This window comes from Arvicanthis niloticus, chromosome 14, assembly GCF_011762505.2.
Source record: "Arvicanthis niloticus isolate mArvNil1 chromosome 14, mArvNil1.pat.X, whole genome shotgun sequence".
NCBI lineage: Eukaryota > Metazoa > Chordata > Mammalia > Rodentia > Muridae > Arvicanthis > Arvicanthis niloticus.
The window spans coordinates 75,184,288-75,204,753 of NC_047671.1; the positions used below are offsets into that span (position 1 = coordinate 75,184,288).

At 39.6% G+C, this 20,466-nt stretch overlaps 1 protein-coding gene across 5 annotated transcripts in view; it reads right to left on the minus strand.

The window, feature by feature from the left end:
- Greb1l (GREB1 like retinoic acid receptor coactivator) overlaps positions 1 to 20,466 on the minus strand; it is a 252,689-nt gene that overhangs the window by 171,246 nt on the left and 60,977 nt on the right. Inside the window, exon 1 of one of the 5 annotated variants that reach the window (XM_076913001.1) lies at positions 17,741 to 17,855. The exons of the other annotated variants lie outside the window; for them this stretch is intronic. The gene's annotated coding sequence lies outside the window, so the exon portion shown is untranslated. Of the gene's footprint in view, positions 1 to 17,740; positions 17,856 to 20,466 lie in introns of those variants that run through there. 5 annotated transcript variants of the gene reach the window in all.

Consider the following 20,466-nt stretch of genomic DNA (forward strand, 5'->3'; position numbering starts at 1 on the left):
GGGGAATGTGCTAATTTGAATATCCTTATGATGTTGTTTAGGGCTGGATTCATACTCTCTCTCTCTCTCTCTCTCTCTCTCTCTCTCTCTCTCTTTCTCTCATACACACACACACACACACACACACACAATCTTGAGCTTTTTACTAAAGCAGTTGCTGTATCTGCAAAGTGCCCTTTAAACATCTATGGGGATAATCATGTATGTTTTCCACTAATGTAGGAAATTGAGCAATTTTAGAATTCTTGGAATGAGCCCAACTTGGTAATGGTAAAGTGTTCTTTCAGAACATTTCCCAGTTCTCCGAAGTTGTTTTGTGTGATCTTTGTCAAGGCTTGTTACTGATGTCACCATAGCCTCACAAAAGGAATTTTAAAGCTAGCTTTCTTTCTTTCTTTCTTTCTTTCTTTCTTTCTTTCTTTCTTTCTTTCTTTCTTTTAGTTTCAAGTTTTAAATAGAATTGAAAATTTTGTTTCTTAGAAGTGTAATAGAATTGTTTCCATGTAAACATCGGAAATTGATGTTGTTTTGGGGAAGTGGGTCAAATTTTTTGTTTGATTTATTAAATTGGCAAATTTATACTCTTTTCTGAGGTCAGTTCTGATTACTGTGTTCCCCTAAAACATCACCTGTTCTTTTTCTATTCATATTTTAAAACTTATGTGTATGATTAATCATGATTGGCCCATAGGAATCGTTGTTCCATTATGTAGCCTAGGGTAGCCTGACCTTCTCCGAGTGCTCTGACTGCAGGTAAGCCCCACCAGCCTGCTCAGGCTTCTGGCAAGCAGCTCCCTTTGCGTTTGTATTACTTCCTCATTAGTATTTCTTCCTTTGGTTTTCTAACATTACGATTTATGGCTTTTTTTCTTCCTTTTGGATTAAATGATCTAAAGGTTTATCATTCATCCCCACTCTCCTTGGATCTGTTTTTTACTTTTAGTTAATATTACCAGCATAATTCTAACTTTTTTTTTTTTAGCACATTGATCAATTCATTTATTTTTGTTCTATTCTGTTTACTAAAAGATATGCTTTGGACAGTAAGAGCTTGCCTGAATGCTGCTACAGCTATATTTGAAGTTATAAATGTAACCAGTGACATTCTGATGCTTAGATTCAAATTCTATTCAGCTCACTTACAAGTAAGATCAAGAAGTCTCAATGTCTTGCATTGGCTCCATCTTCTCAAAGCAAAATACCTTATCTGTGCAAATGAAGGATTGCAGCAGAAAAAAAGACACAGATGCTATCATTTGTGTTGGCCTCTGATTTGGAAGAAAGAGTGGAAAAAAGGGGAGGTTGAATTAAGTGTTGGCTTGCTGTTTCTTATACTTTGTAGATCATAAATAAAAGAGAGCACAAATTAGACCTGTGTTAAATAAAGAGCTCTTTCTGAAAGCTTATTCAGTCGTGGCTAGCTTTCACAGTACCAGAGGTGCTATCCAGGCTGCTGGAGGAGAAAGTCACCAATAGACTCACCCAGCCATTAACCACGTGAGCTACAGTAACAACTACTGTGGCAAGAAGTGCCAGGGATACACAAGCAGAACAAATATTATGGGCATAAGTAACTGTTTCCTTTAATTTCTAAAAATGTATTTATTTGACCAGTGGCTGGAGCAGTCTCCCAGCCGATCTGCTCCCCTCTGGAAACTGAGTCTGGAGGCAACAGACTGCAGAGAAGCAGATAGGAGAACCTGCATACCACCCTAGGCCTTAGAAGCACAACTAGCAGTAGGGAGCCCCCAGAGGGCACCTGGTATCCAGACCTTGCCCCTGCGGAGAGCCACTCCCCTTCCGACCCTGGCCCAGATACAGGTGGCTGGAGTAGTCTCCAGGCCGATCTGCTCCCCTCTGGAAACTGAGTCCGGAGGCACCCTAGGGAGGTCATGGACTGCAGAGCTGCAGGCATCCTAGAGAGGACAAGGCCCACAGAGCTGCAGAGCAGGGGACATCATATCCTGAAGCATCCTAGAGGAGCAACTACATTCAGAGCAGCAAACACCTAGCTGGTCTACTACCGTGGAGACACCATATCCTGAGATATCCTAGAGGAGCCACCGTACCCAGAGCAGCTGGAGCTCAAGATCATAGAGTCATCCAAACCCTGAGGAGTTCTGACACAACCAAGATAACTGGAAAGGCAGACCCCAATCAGAACCAGGAAGTTCGAGTAGCACTACAGCTAACCAAATGGCAAAAGGCAAGCGTAAGAATGTAAATAACAGAAACAAAAGTTACTTGGCATCACCAGAACCCAGTTCCCTCACCATAGCAAGTCCTGAACACCACATCACGCCAGAAAAGCAGGACTCAGAATTAAAATCACTTCTCATGATGATGATGGAGAACTGTAAAAAGCATATAAACAACACTCTCAAAGAATTTGAGGAGAACGCAGGTAAACAGGTAGAAGCCCTCAAAGAAATGCAAGAAAACACAACCAAACAGGTGAAGGAATTATACAAAACTGTCCAGGACCTAAAAATTGAAGTAGAAACAATAAAGAAATCTCAAAGGGAGACTACCCTGGAGATAGAAAATCTAGGAAAAAGATCAGGAGTCATAGACTCAAGCATCACCAACAGAATACAAGAGATAGAAGAGAGAATTTCATGCATAGAAGATACCATGGAAAACATAGACACAACGGTCAAAGAAAATGTGAAATATAAAAAGCAACTAACACAAAACATCCAGGAAATCCAGGACACAATGAGAAGACCAAACCTAAGGATATTAGGTATAGATGAAGGTGAAGACTCCCAACTTAAAGGGCCAGTAAATATCTTCAACAAAAGTATAGAGGAAAACTTCCCTAACCTAAAGAAAGAGATGTCCTTAAAAATACAAGAAGCCTACAGAACCCCAAATAGACTAGACCAAAAAAGAAACACCTCCCGTCACATAATAATCAAAACATCAAATATACAAAACAAAGAAAGAATATTAAATGCAGTAAGGAAAAAAGGTCAAGTAACATATAAAGGCAGACCTATCAGAATTATACCAGACTTCTCACCAGAGACTATAAAAGCCAGAAGATCCTGGACTGATATCATACAGGCCCTAAGAGAACACAAATGCCAGCCCAGACTACTATACCCAGCAAAACTCTCAATCAATATTGATGGAGAAACCAAAATATTCCATGACAAATCCAAATTTACACAATATCTTCACACAAATCCAGCACTTCAAAGGATAATGGATGGAAAAATCCAACACAAGGAAACTACAACCTAGAAAAAGCAAGAAAGTAATCTTCCAACAACCCTAAAAGAAGGTAGCTATACAAACATAAACCCACTGCCAATAACAAAAATAACAGGAAACAACATTCATTTCTCCTTAATATCTCGTAATATCAATGGACTCAATTCTCCAATAAAAAGACATAGACTATCAGACTGGATACATAAACAGGACCCAACATTTTGCTGCATACAGGAAACACACATTTGTGACAAAGACAGACACTACCTCAGAGTAAAAGTATGGAAAATAATCTTCCAAGCAAATGGCCCCAAGAAACAAGCTGGAGTAGCGATTCTAATATCAAATAAAATTGTTTTTCAATCAAAAGTAATCAAAAAAGATAAAGAAGGACACTTCATATTCATCAAAGGAAAAATGTACCAAGAGGAACTTGCAATTCTGAACATCTATGCCCCAAATGCAAGGGCACCCACGTACATAAAAGAAACTCTACTAAAGCTTAAAGCATACATTGCGTCTCACACAATAATAGTGGGAGATTTCAACACCCCACTCTCAGCTATGGATAGATCGTAGAAACAGAAACTAAACCGAGACACAATGTAACTAACAGAAGTTATGAACCAAATGGACTTAACTGACATCTATAGAACATTTCACCCTAAAACAAAAGAATATGCCTTTTTTCTCAGCACCTCATGGTACCTTCTCCAAAATAGACCATATAATTGGTCACAAAACAGGCCTCAACAGATACAAAAAGACTGAAATAATCCCTTGTACCCTATCAGACCACCATGGACTAAGACTCGTCTTTGACATGGACAAAAACAACGGAAAGCCCACATACACTTGGAAACTGAACAATGTGGGAAGTAGTCAATGATAACTTGGTCAAGGAAGAAATGAAGAAAGAAATTAAAGACTTTTTAGATTTAAATGTAAATGAGGACACATCATATCAAAATTTGTGGGACTCCATGAAAGCAGTACTAAGAGGAAAAATCATAGCTCTAAGTGCCCACAAAAAGAAAATGGAAAGAGCATACATTAACAACTTGACAGCACACCTGAAAGCGTTAGAACAACAAAAAAAAAGCTAATATACCCAAGAAAAGTAGACGGCAGGAAATAATCAAACCCAAGGCTGAAATCAACCAAGTTGAAACAAAAAGAACTATACAAAATATCAACAAAACCAGGATCTGGTTCTTTGAGAAAATCAACAAGATAGACAAACCCTTAGCCAGACTAACCAAAGGGCACAGAGACAGTACTCAAATTAATAAAACCAGAACTGAAAAGGGAGACATAACAACAGAAACAGAGCAAATTAAAAAAAAATCGTCGGCTCCTACTATAAAGGCCTATACTAAACAAAATTGGAAAATCTGGATGAAATGGACATTTTTCTAGTTAGATAGCAGGTACCAAAGTTAAATGAGGAGGAGATAAACCATCTAAACAGTCGCATAACCCCTAAAGAAATAGAAGCAGTCATTAAAAATGTCCCTACCAAAAAAAGTCCAGGGCCATATGGTTTTAGTGCAGAATTCTATCAGACCTTCAAGGAAGACCTAATACCAATTCTCTTCAAACTATTCCACAGAATAGAAACAGAAGGAACAATACCCAATTCATTCTATGAAGCTACAATTATGCTCATACCTAAACCTCACAAAGACCCAACAAAGAAAGAGAACTACAGACCAATCTCTCTTATGAATATTGATGCAAAAAAACTCAATAAAATTCTCGCAAACCGAATCCAACAACACATCAAAGCAATCATCCATCATGATCAAGTAGACTTTATTCCAGGAATGCAGGGATGGTTCAATATTCGGAAATCCATCAATGTAATCCACTACATAAATAAACTCAAAGAAAAAAAACCACATGATCATCTCACTAGATGCTGAGAAAGCATTTGACAAAATTCAGCATCCATTCATGTTAAAACTCTTGGAAAGATTAGGAATTCAAGGTCCATACCTAAACATAGTAAAAGCAATATAGAGCAAGCCAGTAGCCAACATCAAACTAAATGGAGAGAAACTTGAAGCAATCTCACTAAGATCAGGGACTAGACAAGGCTGCCCACTTTCACCTTACCTATTCAATATAGTACTGGAAGTCCTAGCCAGAGCGATTAGACAACAAAAGAAAGTCAAAGGGATACAAATAGGAAAGCAAGAAGTCAAAATTTCACTATTTGCAGATGATATGATAGTACACTTAAATGACCCTAAAACTTCAGTAAAGTGGCTGGATATAAAATCAACTCAAAAAAACCAGTAGTCTTCCTATACTCAAAAGATAAACAGGCTGAGAAAGAAATTAGGGAAATAACACCCTTCACAATAGCCATGAATAATATAAAATATCTTGGAGTGAATCTAACCAAGCAAGTGAAAGATCTGTATGACAAGAACTTCAAGTCTCTGAAGAAAGAAATAGAAGAAGATCTCAGAAGATGGAAAGATCTCCCATGCTCCTGGATTGGCAGGATTAATTTAGTAAAAATGGCCATCTTGCCAAAAGCAATCTATAGATTCAATGCAATCCCCATCAAAATTCCAAATCAATTCTTCATAGAGATAGAAAGAGCAATTTGCAAATTTATTTGAAACAACAAAAAAACCCAGGATAGCGAGAACTATTCTCAACAACAAAAGAACTTCTGGGGGAATCACCATCCCTGACCTCAAACTATACTACAGGGCAATAGTAATAAAAACTGCATGGTTCTGGTACAGAGACAGGCAGGAAGATCAATGGAATAGAATTGAAGATCCAGAAATGAGCCCACATACCTATGGTCACTTGATCTTTGACAAAGGAGCTAAAACCATCCAGTGGAAAAAGGACAGCATTTTCAGCAAATGGTGCTGGTTCAACTGGAGGTCAACATGTAGAAGGATGCAAATCAATCCATTCATATCTCCTTGTACAAAGCTCAAGTCAAAGTGGACAAAAGATTTTCACTTAAAAGCAGATACACTGAAACTAATAGAAGAGAAGGTGGGAAAGACACTCGAATACCTAGGCACGGGGCGGGGGGGGGGGGGGGTTAGTTCCTGAACAGAACACCAATGGCTTAGGCTTTAAGATCAAGAATTGACAAATTCATAAAATTGCAAAGCTTCTGTAAGGCAAAGGATATTTTCAATAAGACAAAACAGCAACCAACAGATTGGGAAAAGATCTTAACCAATCCTACATCCAATAGAGGGCTAATATCCAAGATATACAAAGAACTCAAGAAATTAGACTTCAGACAACCATATAACCCTATTGAAAAAATGGGGTACAGAGCTAAACAAAGAATTCTCAACAGAGGAAACTCGAATGGCTGAGAAGCACCTTAAGAAATGTTCAACATCCTTAGTCATCAGGGAAATGCAAATCAAAACAACCCTGAGATACCACCTCACACCAGTCAGAATGGCTAAGATCAAAAACTCAGGTGATAGTAGATGCTGGTGAGGATGGGGAGAAAGAGGAACACTCCTCCATTGTTGGTGGGATTGCAAGCTGGTACAACCACTCTGGAAATTAGTCTGGCATTTCCTCAGAAAAATGGACATAGCATTACCTGAGGATCCAGGTATACCACTCCTGGGCATATACCCAGAAGATGCTCCAACATATAATAAGGACATATGCTCCACTATGTTCATAGCAGCCTTATTTATAATAGCCAGAAGCTGGAAAGAACCCAGATGTCCTTCAACAGAGGAATGGATACAAAAAATGTGGTACATCTACACAATGGAGTATTACTCAGCTATTAAAAATAATGAATTCGAGAAATTTTTAGGTAAATGGATGGATCTAGAAATTATCATCCTGAGAGAGTTAACCCAATCACAAAAGAACACACATGGTATTTACTCACTGTTAAGCGGATGTTAGCCCAAAAGCTTGGAATAGTGAAGATTCAACCCACAGACCACACGAAGCTCATGAAGAAGGAAGACCGAGAGGGGATGCCTCAGTTCTACTTAGAACGAGTAACAAAAATACTCAAGAGAGCAAATATGGAAACAAAATATGGGACAGAAACTGAAGGAGGGGCCAGAAACTGAAGGAGGGGCCATCAGGAGACCATTCTACCTTGGTATACATCCCATGTACAGTCACCTAAGCTAGACACTGATGTGGATGGCTGAAAGTGCATGCTGTCAAGCATATGATATAGCTGTCTAGTTAGAGGTCTGCCAAAGACTAACACACTCAGAGGACGATGCTCACAGCTAACCACTGATATGATCAAGGGTTTCCCAGTGGAGAACTTAGAAGACTGAAGGAGCAGAAAGGGTTTGTGACCACAGGAGGAAAGCAACAATACCAAACAACCAGAGGCCCCCCCAGGGTCTAAACCACCAGCCTGGGAGCACATAGGGAGGGACCCATGACTCCAGCAGTATATGTAAGGGAGGATGGCCTTGTCAGGCATAGGTGGGAGAGGAGTTTCTTGGTCCCATAAAAAACAAACACAGAGTGGGGGGAGGAATGTGAGGGTGGGGAGGGGGTAGTTTGGGGGGTAGGTGTGGGCACTGCCTCATAGAAGCATGAGGAGGGGGGATGGGGTAGGAGGTTTCTGGGTGGTGGGAGGAAGTGGAGTAAGGGGATAAAATCTGAAAGGTTAATATAATACCAAATTTAAAAAAAAAAAAAAAGATGAAAAAAAGGAGGGGAAAAAGGAGAAAAAAGGAGAAAAAAAGAAAAAAAAGAAAGAAAAAAGAAAAGTAGGAGATTTAATAACACAAAGGGAAGGATTTAGAAATTTAGGAGGCAGTTTATGTTAATGGAAACAGCATCATAGAAACTGGAAAATCACACCCTCATAGAAGCATAAGGAGGGGGGATGGGATAAGGGGTTCCTGGGTGGTGGGGGGAATGGGATAAGGGGATAAAAATTGAAATGTAAATATTAAAACCAATTTTAAAAAGGGGAAAAAAAGAAAAGTTGTTAGAACCAACATCTTTTAAAAAAATGTCAGCCCTCTAGGAAAAAAATTTTTTTTTTCTTGATACTAAAACTTGTTCTGAGAATTGTATATTGCAGAATACACAGCCTTGGTGTATCTACTCATCAAGCATACTGAGCAGACCTGCCCAAACCTCCGATGTCCTGGAATTCCATCTGGATGCAGTGAAGACACAGCGTCAGAGGCTTATCAATTTACTCTTCCCCCCACCCCTCTTCTAATATCTCAATGCCTGTAATCAGCTTGAAGAAGTTAAAGAAGAGTCAGCGCCCCTATTCCCTGGGCTTGGGGACTAAGGTGGTTAATATTGGTCTGTCTTTCTAGGGAAAAGTAGTGGTTTTGTTGGAACAGGGAGGATTAGCTAGGACTTATTGCATAGCCATAACCTATTGGTAGAAATCTGTATAATTAATATCAAGATGGAGTTATAATTTCTTAAATGGTACACAATTTACTTTAATTCCAAATTTAAGGTTTTCATTGGTATGAGCTTCTTATTGATATAAAAGTGAGATGAATATTGATACTCTCATGGGCATTGTGCCTGTATAACACATTTAGGAATACAAGGCTTAGACCCAGCCCTTCTTTAACTTTTTTAACTGATTTGGGACGGTTAGCCTATGAGTTAAGGGACTATAGCAAATTAATGGCTTTGAGTTTATTGTTAGGGTGTTTTCCATACTTTATTTAGAAATAGCTGAGAGGAGTTAACAGACAACAGTCCAGGTTACCTTACATGGATAGTTGGTTTTCAAAAGTCAGAAGTCCATAGAATTGACGTTACAAATATTTCTATATTAATGTTCATTTTGATTAGAGACCTGTCTGCTCCTGACAGCTTCTTGTCATGGATTCTAAGAAAAAAATGAGCATCCTTGGAGTTACTCCAGTTGTGCGGTGACAGCCACTAGGCAAGAATTGCCTCTTTCCATCTACAGACAAATCACTGTCCAGAAAAGGACACACTTGCAGAATAGTCGACTGATTATATCTGCCTAGACAGAGTAATCATCCCTTAATAATTCTGCATCACTAAGGTCTGTCAGATGATTCTGGGCCAGAAAGCTGAAGATTTGATGCTCCAATGTTCGGTAGTATAGGGGCTTTCCAGGTGTTCAGTAGTCACTCTAAACTGGCTAAGTTTTAGATCTATGCTTAGTGCTTCCCATAATTTCAGTTAACTCGGTCATTCTGGATTTCTGACGTGGTTGAAGACCTATAGTCTCATAGCCAATCCTGGCTATTTACTTTGAGAGAAAAGATCTGAGTGGAAGGTTTTCAGCTGACATTCATTCTAAAGCCAAGAAAAAAGCCAGGTTCAAAACTAAAGTGTTTTAGTTAGGAGAGATGACAGAGGTTCTGGTTAGTCAACAAAATGATGGACTGGGTATTAGGACTATCTTGTACCTTACTGGAATAATTATGCTCTAATTGCATTTTGAGAGAAAAAAATTTATTTTAACAGGAAGGGTGAAGCTAGGTGATGAGAGAGAAAGAGGGAGGGCATGGAGGCAGATGTTCACGTGTCTCCACCAGTCAAAGACAGTTTATATATCTAGGTTGGGTATTGGGTTACACTTCTGATTGAGCATTACCAAACTTATAAAGCCTTTGATTAACATTTTAAAAATGTATAAAAGCAAAAAGGAATAGGGGGCATGGGATAGGGGTTTTCTAGGGAGGGGAAATGGGGAAAAGGGATGGCATCTGAAATGTAAATAAAATATAAAAATAAATAAAAAAGAAATAAAAAAACCAAACAAACCAAAAAAATGTATTTATTTTATTCTCTGTGTAGGGACATTTTGCAATGTAACACAAAGGTAGGTCTGTGTACTACGTGCATGCCTAATGCCTAGGGAAGACAAGGAAGGGAATACAACCTCCTAGAACTGGAATTATGGATGAGTGTGAGCTCACATATGGATGTTGGGGATCAAACTGGGGTCCTCTGAAAGAACAAGTGCTCTTAACTGCGGAGCTACTTTTCCATCCCCTCAACTGTTTTCTGATTTGATTTAAAGCCCACTCCATGGGAGGAAACATGTCTGGTACTTTAATTATGGCCCAAAACTCATGGTTGGGGAGCTCTTAGGCCCAGGAATGAACTTATTGTTATTGTTTTGCTAAACAGACACTGTGTCAAACCGCCTCTAATTCGTATCTCTCTACACTTAGGCTACTGCTGCTCTCAGCTTATCAGAGACGTTCCTTTGTGCAGTGGATTGTGGTTAATCCAGGCACTCACAACTGATTAAGATGTAGGGAATAAGCATCTGCGAATGCTCAGACACAAATGGGACATCTGTGCCCCTGGCTAGTTCACCAGATTGGATAAGACTGTGTTCACAGGAGACTTAAGAAAGGATTCAGAAGGGACTGGCATGTATCTTTGCTGAGTCTCATGGTAGGACACAATCTTTACAGGGTAGAAGCAGTTACCATGTAATCAAGCATGTAAGAAACATGAAAGAAAAAAAAATAGAGAGGGGAAGGTAAAGGTGGCAAGATAAGGAGAGAGTGAGAGGAGAGCAGAAGATGTACTCTGTCTGGGTCACCTGAATGCAAATGTGTTCTGTTTAGCCACAGTCCTTATAGAAAAAAGTCGACAGGAAGAGTTTCCAGAGAGTTGGGAAAAAAGATTGGGAGACAGAGTATAGTTGGTAAAGATGAAGTGAATCACAGGGCTGACGATTGTCCCCAGAGTATGCTAGACTCTTGGAATAGAGAACGACATTTCCCCAACCTTCTCCAGGACAGGTAGATGTGCAGTGGCCATGGCAATGTCCTAAGATAAAGAAGCTGAGCCCTTCAGCTGCTGAGTTTTTAAAACCAAGGGCACTTACTTTTAATGGATGGTAGTGGGCTTTCTGAGATTCTGTCTACCCTCTGTAAAAAGGTTTCATATGTAATCTAATCTTTGAGAGTCTTAAAGTCTTGGAAAAGCCTATGGAAGGATGAGTGTTAGGGAGAGCATTAAAGACTTGTTTGGAAAAAGGTACACTTACAGGACAGGTTATTGAAAGAAAATCTCAGTGCCAAGGGTGGGATAACTTCCTATTAGTGGCTGACTAGGAAGGTCCATGAGGTGTTCTAAACAATAAAGGCAATATTACTATTGCTGTTGGTTACAAAGAAAAACTAGTTAGGCCCTATTATTGAGGATATTGACCTACTTTGGTTACAGAACATGGAAAAATCAAGCTGGAACTGAACTAGAGGTTCCCTCCCTGCTGGCTGGCCTTTTGAAAGCTGGAAGGCAGTATGTAGCCTGTTAGGAAAGATTTGCCATTGATGATCCTGCATACTTATGGATCATTCATGTCACATTGCCAACACTTCAGGCAAAACATGCCTATTGGCACCATAGTTACACAACTGTTGTGGTTGTGACCAACCAGTCTCCCATTGGGTTGATGCCCTCTAGGAGGGAACCCACATTTGGTACTGTTGTTTTGTTATATGGACAGGAGGTACCTGTGAAATTGTCTTGTGAGTTTTTTTATTTTATTTAACTGTAGTTAAATCCCCCCCCCCAAAACCCAAACTGCTACAGTTGCCACTCATGGTCATGCAAGGATGCTCTTTTTGCAATGGGTGGCAGCTACTATAAATATTAACTAGTTGAACTGAGAAAATAAGATACTATTGCTGCAGCATAGTGTCCCAGTGATAATCAGTAAATGGAGAAAAATAATCATACATCTATGAATGGGCCCCCAAGGCTCATAGGACAGTAGGGAAGAGGGATGGAAAAATGAAAGACCCAGGGGAAGTGTGGAGGTTGGTGGGTAGCCATTTCTTGTGTATCAGAGTATTCCCTTCTGAAGGAAAGAACAAGGCACTCCAAGCTGATGGTGGAAAAAAAATAACCCAGCAACAGAAGACTTATGAGGACCTTTCCTGAGTTAATATCCGCAGTGAACAACTGCCCACAACTGCCAGCAAGGAGACTGCCTGTGACACAGCTAACTGCTACAAATTGCACAGGAAGCTCCAGATACAGCTTTCTTGGTTTGTCACCCACGCTGGTATGGGCTTTTCAATTTTATTAGTATTTGAGACTTCCAGGCTGCTGAGAGCAGTCTTTATTTATTCTCCTATAAGTAACCCTAAGATTGGTTTACCAAGCTGGACATGGATGGATGGACTCACTTCTGTCGTCCTTTCCTGGTTTCACAAGACATCCTTTCTCAAAATCGTTGAGTACAATTGAGGAACAGCCTCTGGCACCCACACACACTCATATTAGTGAGCAAATCCATGCACACACATGTGTATACCACACACATGCAGGGAAGGGAGAACCTATCTCAATCATCTTTACAGTTAATTTCTGAGAAATGACAGTAAGATCACTTTGTAAGTTGTAGTAATAAGAGATGGTTCCAGTACTGGCAATTCAACTTTGAATATGGAGACATTTTTTTTTTCCAGTCGCATAAAACAACTTCTGAAAATACTGCCTGCATCCTTTACAACAGCCCAGTAACAAGAATATATATATTTTTTTTCTTCTGCCAGGTAACATGAGAGAAAGCAAACTCAGAAAGTGCCAAGAGCACAAGAACATGCACATAAAGGAGGGTATGCACAGATATTCTGATTAATCTACATCTGTCTCCAGCCGCCTTCAAAATGAGTCACTGCCATTTGGCAGACACAAAAAGATCTGGGAGAGAAATTTCAGCTGTCATCTTCAGAGTATCCTAATGTGATATTGCACTCCTTCTAATTTCTGTAATTTGAGCCAGATCTCTCTCTACTTGCCCTTAAACAAAGACTGGAACACAAGAAAGCAGCTTATGCCCTGGTTTCCCTGATGTAAAAGCTAAAGGTGGCAGCAGATTTGCTGTCTGCTTGCCACAGACTCTTGCTCTCCCGGTTCACTGATTTAAGCAGCTGTTCACTACAGCCAGCATCTCACTCTCCACAGTGGTTCTCAGCCTGTGGGTCATCACTCCTTTGGGGATGAACAACCCTTTTATAGGGATCACCTAAGACCATCAGGAAATACAGATATTTACATCATGATTTATAAGAGTAGAAAAATTACAGTTATAAGGTAGCAATGAAAATATTTTTTATGGCTGGGGTCACCACAGCATGAGGAACTGCATTAAAGAGTGGAAGCATTAGGAAGGCTCAGAGCCACTGTTCAATAGTAACACTAATATCTGTGCTCTAAATGAATACTGAGCCTCTAAATGAATTTTGAAGAGTTAGGTCTTGTGTGCATCTGAGAGGACAGGAATTTATCACAGGCCCAGGGAAGTCTAGGTTGTGAATCTACAGGTCTGGGTTATTTTAAACATCACATGCAGAACACATTGGCTACATGAGTAAATTTTTTATGAATTTTTATGAGACAGGAAGAAGAGTTATTAATGGTCCCTAGTCCTTAGTCATACTCCTTGAACTTGGTTTTCTTTGAACACTGCTCTCGAGTTTATCATGTTCTGAGTGCATTGTTTTCATTAATTGCAGAGCTTCTGGGAGACAAGAAACTCTTGTTTTCTGTTCTCAGTCAAGACAGGATGGTGCTCTATGTTTTTTTCATTCAATTATTAACACAATTCATACTCACCACAGGAAGTTTGATGAACAGGGAACAAGTTAAAGAATCTTTACATAAAACAAAACACTGTAAGTACCCAAGAAATGGCTTAGTGGCCAATGCTGTTTGAAACAAAGCCTGGCAGCCCGACTTTGATCCCTGTAACCCCTGTAACCCACACAATGGAAGGAGAAGAAGCAACTCCTCCAAATTGTCTTTTGACTTCCACATGATGCCATGACACAAAATAAGCAAGCACATGTGAAGAAACCAACAAAGCCAGGCCCTAATCCCAATACCAATGTGTTTGTTCCCAAAGGTCTGTTCACTGGTCATAGGTTTAAAATATCTGGACATACATTTACAAGGGATTGTCTTTGTCCTTTTGTTCTGTGCTCCAACAATGCTGAGGGTTGGGGAAGCCTAGTGATGCATGAATGCTTTAATATGGAGATATCATTGGCTTGCCACTCCCTCACCCACCCATCCTTCTCCCTTTGCTTCTTTGTCAAACAAAATTATTTTTAATCTGGTGTGTGTGTGTGTGTGTGTGTGTGTGTGTGTGTGTGTGTGCGTGCGTGTGTGTGTGTATGTGTGTGTGTGTGTGTGTGTGTGGTGATGTACGAGGAGTCAGAGATGTTATCTCTCCTGGGTTATAGTTACAGATCCCTTAGCTGCCTGATGCAGTTGCTGGGAATTCAACATGGCTCCTCTGGAAGAACAGTACTCACTGAACTGTCTCTACAGCTTAGTTGCTAATATTTTTAATTATGTGTTAAATATTTGTACATAATTGTACTGTATTGGCTTTATTGCCAATTATTTCTTACAACAAATCTTAAGAAAAATAGCAGCTAGGCTAAGGGGCAACAAAAAGAACTCTCAGTGAGCCTTCCTCTCTCCCCTCTACTAACACCAAATTTACTGACTTATATTAACTGTGATAAAGGTCAAGGGTTTTAAATAAAAAGACTTGTATACTTGATCATTTTGTTTCGGGATAGGAAAGTGACTTTCAAAGTTTCTTTTGCGATGAAGTCCATTTAATTTCAACTGTTAAAGTCAGAGGGGATGGTTAGGGGAATGGTTCAGTCAGTAAAGAGCTTGCTGTACAAGGGTGAGCATCTGGGGTTGGATCCCCAGAATCATGTAAAAAGGAGTATGTGCTTATAAACTCAGAGCTAGTGAGATGGAGACAGTAGGATCCCAGGGGCTTGTAAGTCAAGCTGAAGCACGGAGCTTTAAGTGAGAAACCCCTGCCTCAAAAACTAAGGTAGAGAAGGAATTAAGAAAGGCTCCTGACGGCTGGAATGTAGCTCATTGGTAGAGTGCAGGCCCAGCATGTGCAAGGTCCTGGGTTTGATCCCTCACACTTCAGTATTAATAATAAGAAAAGATGCATAAAATAAAATAAAATAAAATAAATATTAAACGTTGCAAAGTACCAAAAGCAACCTTTGGGTTCCACATGTATGCACATCTACACAATATACATATGAATATGTATACAAACAGGCAAAAAATTCCAGGGGGGGGGCGTTAAATGATAGCTTGCTTGATAAATACAGCCCACAGACTTCTTTCACAAGAAACATTGTAACTGTGCTGTGGGTTTCCATGTTACCTCTGGCTGCTTTCATTCTAGGTCTGCAGAGTTGACCAACTGTAACAGATACCTCATGTGGCTGACCTACCCTTCTCAAACACTCTCTATTTGATCCATTAGAGAAAACATTTGTCAAATGCTGATCTAAAGTGATCACAAAATGAAAACCATCACCTAGGTATAGACCCCATCTGCTCAGAGCAGAAGATGGCTGAAAGCTATCTGGAGCCCTGGAGTTGGAGACCAGCAAAAGCAACAAATCACAACCCTGATACAGACAAGCAAACAAGCAAGTAATGATAAATATTAAAAATGCAAAAGTACCCTCTGGCTTCCACATACATGCACATCTACACATACACAAACAAAAAAGTCAGGGAGACAAACAAAAAATACAAGCAGACAAGCAAACAAACATGAAACAGAAGTAGGAAGGCAGAAAGCATCAAGTGATATAGTTGTTCTGGTACTCCTCCTAACGTAGTACCCAAGATGTTATTCATAAAATTGTTATTTCTGTGAACATATGAGTAATTATTGGTTTATAAAATGAAATAAATATTGTTTTAATTTTTTTAATATTATATGATAAATACTGATACTTATGTTATAGTATGTCAGAGTTGGCTTATGCCAGTTTGCAAGAAAGCTAATTCATATTTCAAAATAGTCTATTGTCGGGGTTTATACCATGAAAATCAGGAAGCACCATTTTTTTCTTTAAAAAAAATGTTTTTAAAGACAGGTTTTCTCTGTATAGCCCTGGCTGTTCTGGAACTTACTCTTTAGACCAGACTGGCCTGGAAGCAGCAGATCTGCCTGTCTCTGCCTCCTGAGTGCTGGGATAAAAGGGATGTGCCATCACCACCTGGCTTTTAAAAGAAGCTTTATTTTTATTTTATGTTTATGGATGTTTTGCTTGAATGTAAGTCTGTGGACTACGTATGTGCAGTGCTGTGGAGGCCAGAAGAGGGTGTTGAATTCTCTGGAACTGTAGTTGCAGATGGTTGTGTGCCACCATGTAGATGCTGGGAATTGAACACTGGTTGACTGGAAGAACAAGCCACCTCTCCAACAGTGAAATTTTTGTTTCCAATAATTAATTTAACAGCACAGTACTGGATATAACTCACTTAAAAATTCCTTAGGTCTTCCATAATTTTTAGGAATGTAAATAGTTCCCAAGGCCACAAATCTATTGTACACATTTGACTATTGGTTACTCCATTCCTGCACTCACAGGTTCACACCCATCTCCATACCCTAACTGCCTATCCTTGCCCTGGATGCCAAGGAATGACAGAGTCACTTTCTGACATCTAATCTTTATTACTCAATCTTACCATTTCCTCTATCTTGATAGAGTGCCAACCACCTTTCTTTAGTCTCCGAGACTCTCTGCTAAAATATGCCTCTTCTCAAAGTAGATCAGAATTATCTGTGGTGATTATTAACATTAACTATCCCTAGAATAATCATATCATCCGAAATTTCTAAATCATGTCTCTGTAGCAGGTACAAGTAACCAGTTAATGTTAGAAGTTAGTGGACTGATGTTCTTATGTTTAAGAAGCTTTTAACAGCTTGTCTTTTGGAGGTTTCCTACATTCCATACCCTACGTGCTTCTTTGTTTGTTTGTTTATGTATCCTCAGCTACTCTCTTGGGCTCCAGGTTTGTACTTTAAATGCTCCTGCAACATTTCCACAGACTGTCTTGTCAATGTGCCCTAAACATAACCTACTTCTGAAACAAAACTGCTATTCAAACAGTTGTTTCTTTCCAAATTAAGGATGCCACAGTTGTTCTTATTGGTTGGAATGGACTAATAAAGTGATTTTCAAACCCTTTTAGTTCTTGATTGCTCTTTGTCTAAGAGCACTGGTCTTCCCGCCCATGGCTAACACATCTCATGTGTCTCTTCCGTCCACATCTAGCCTATTGAGTACTTCTTATTCTTTTGGTAAGAGGTATTTAGAAACTCAGAATCTCAATGATTTCATGCCCCTATGACTCCTAGTGCCACCTGCTAGCAGGTTAGCTTTTTTGGAGACTATTGTGGTTCTATTGGTCTATTGTAAGGTATAGAGCTGTTCTCAGCACAGAAAACTGACCCCAGGATAGAGAGAAGACACAGACGTTGGTCCACAAGAAGGCTCAGATATAGCATAGGCATTTTCTATAATGATGTTAAAGAGATAGAGAGGTCTCTCTTGCTAAGCAAGCAAAGCACAGACACTGAGAAATCATCTCACAGTTTTAACATGTGTCATTTGTTGGAATTAAAGTAAGTCTTGTTTGTAAAAGATAGAATGTGTTAGCAAGAGATGGATAAATAAAACAGAAAAAAACTTACATGTAGGATGATTGAGAAGAAATGAGGAAACAGATGGAGGGTGTGGGTCAGCTGATCAGTGAATGTACATTTACTCTGAAGGTCTTGTCTTTCAGAAGTTAAAATGTCTTCCAGCTTCCATACTGTGAAGAAGTCCAAGCCAGAGGGAGAGGCCATTAGTGGTTAACTCTCCTTAGCATCTGACTCAGGCTTCAGCTCACCGCTGCTTCTGGAGACCCCAATATCACAAGTCAGAGACAGGGTTAAAGCCACCAGCACTGTCTGGATGACTAGCCTACAGACTTTAAGAAAATAGTCACAGTTTAAAAACCACAGTGCTTTCAGTTTGTCAGGTGTTTTGAAAACACACACCCCTTCCAGCTTCCTCTAGATTCCTTCACCAATCCTCCTTCCTCTCAGATGCCAATCTTTTCTACCCATTATTTATAAACCAAGATATTCAGGCAGGGAAACTGGGATAGATTTGCATTGTCTAATGACTTCCTAGAACTATGATGTCTGTTTATTTAGAGTTAAAAAAAAAAAACAATGTCTTAGCCATCCAGCCTCATTTCAAGTGATAAAAGCCATATATAATCCTGTCAATATAGGACATTTCCATCAACACTGAATGTTCTGTTCTCTTTTGAGTGTTTTGTTTTGTTTGAGACAGAGCCCTTCTATATAGCCTTGTTTGTTTTGGAACTTACTATGAAGACTGGGCTAGAACACAGAAAGTTCTATTGATCATACTAAGGTATAGATTTGGGTTGATCGAGCTTAGAACTATTGGCATTTTAGGGTTATATAAGTCTTTGTAGTGAGACATTTTCCTGGGTATTATAGAATACTTAGCCGTACTCCCACTACATGACAGTGCCCCCCCCCCCTAGTGTGACAACCAAAATGTCTCCTGACATTGCCACAATCTGTAGCAATGTGAAGGAGATCAAGTAAATAAAAGACACCAGGTCTGTTATTGTATACAATGAGTCTCCGTCTTGCTGCCCCCATGGCCTACTAAATAGCCTAAAATAATTCTGGTACCCACTTTATCCCTGCAAATGTAACAAATTTACTGAAATACAGACTGATGTCTCCCATGAAGAGCAAAAAGTATAGCACTGCTCACATGAGCATCACTCAGTGGTGCTGAAGATGACTAACATAACTGGACAAGTCCCTCATGCACATGAAGACGACTAACATAACTGGACAAGTCCCTCATGTACATGAAGACGACTAACATAACTGGACAAGTCCCTCATGCACATGAAGACGACTAACATAACTGGACAAGTCCCTCATGTACATGAAGACGACTAACATAACTGGACAAGTCCCTCATGCACATGAAGACGACTAACATAACTGGACAAGTCCCTCATGCACATGAAGATGACTAACATAACTGGACAAGTCCCTCATGCACATGAAGATGACTAACATAACTGGACAAGTCCCTCATGCACATGAAGATGACTAACATAACTGGACAAGTCCCTCATGCACATGAAGATGACTAACATAACTGGACAAGTCCCTCATGCACATCCCCCCTCAGCACAAGACAAGGAGTTCCACACCCTTCTTGACCCACTGGCACTCTCTTGCACATCAAGAGCAATGCAAAAACAAACAAACCCTCGTATGGCCTTAGTTTTTAAAGTTTCAGCTATACAAAGCAGCCTCCCTGAAAGTGTGGTCGAGAGCTCAAATGAATACTACAATGACCAAAACCTTTAAAAGACAATTGTTCAAATTATTTAGGCTCTTTATTCTTAAAATATACTTTATTTTATTCTTAAAATATACTCACTGGATGTGTTTCTTGTTTGTTTGATTAGTTGATTGGGATTTTTTGTTTGTTTTTTACCTTGATGCTAAAATAAAACTTTGAGTTCAAATGAAATCTCCCATCTTCCTAGAGGGTTTTCTTGATACTCTACAGGATTTCCATCCAATGAGATCAAGGCACAAAAGTCATCTTGTTGTGAGCTCAGGAAATAGTCATGTTTGAGAACTACAGAGGTCACTGTATAGCAGAAATAGACAGGACCAGGTGTCAGGAACAACTGCATATGGGCTGGTGGTTTTCTGTTTTCTTATCAAGCTGTCCGTATTGGCAATGACTGAGAACTAATGGAGCCTACACATCACGGGCTGTAAATATATGGACATCAGATTGGTATATCTTTCCTCAGTTCAAAGCCACTAAGAGTAGTAGCAGAGGTTTGGGAACTGTGTATTCAAAAGATCTGTAATTAGTGACATGATCCAACCACCTAAACTGAGACATGGCTGAGAGGACTTGCCTGTCCAGTTACATACTATGGGGTGCTAAGATTTAAAGAGAATTAAGGCAAACCTCAAGCCCTCAATATGGGCAAAACTCAGCTCAACATGGACCACAAATGATGGGGTAATGATTACTTTTTTTTTTTTTTTTTTTTTTGGTTTAATCTCACAGATGTGTGAGGCTCAGGTGAAATGGCTTCATCTCTGCCAGGCCCAGTACTGTGATTGATAATTACACAGGAACTTGGAGCATCCTATAAACAAACAATGAAAACAAAGATATGCCTTGGCCTAGCTTTGTGCTTGCCTTAAGTGTTATAGCCTTAGCTACAGCAGCTACTCAGAAAGCAAACACCACTGGAATACTGAATAAGGTAAACGATTCTGTACATCTCACAAGATAGAACCCCAAATGGTAATAAAGCTTTCTTTCATTTTGTGGGTACCAC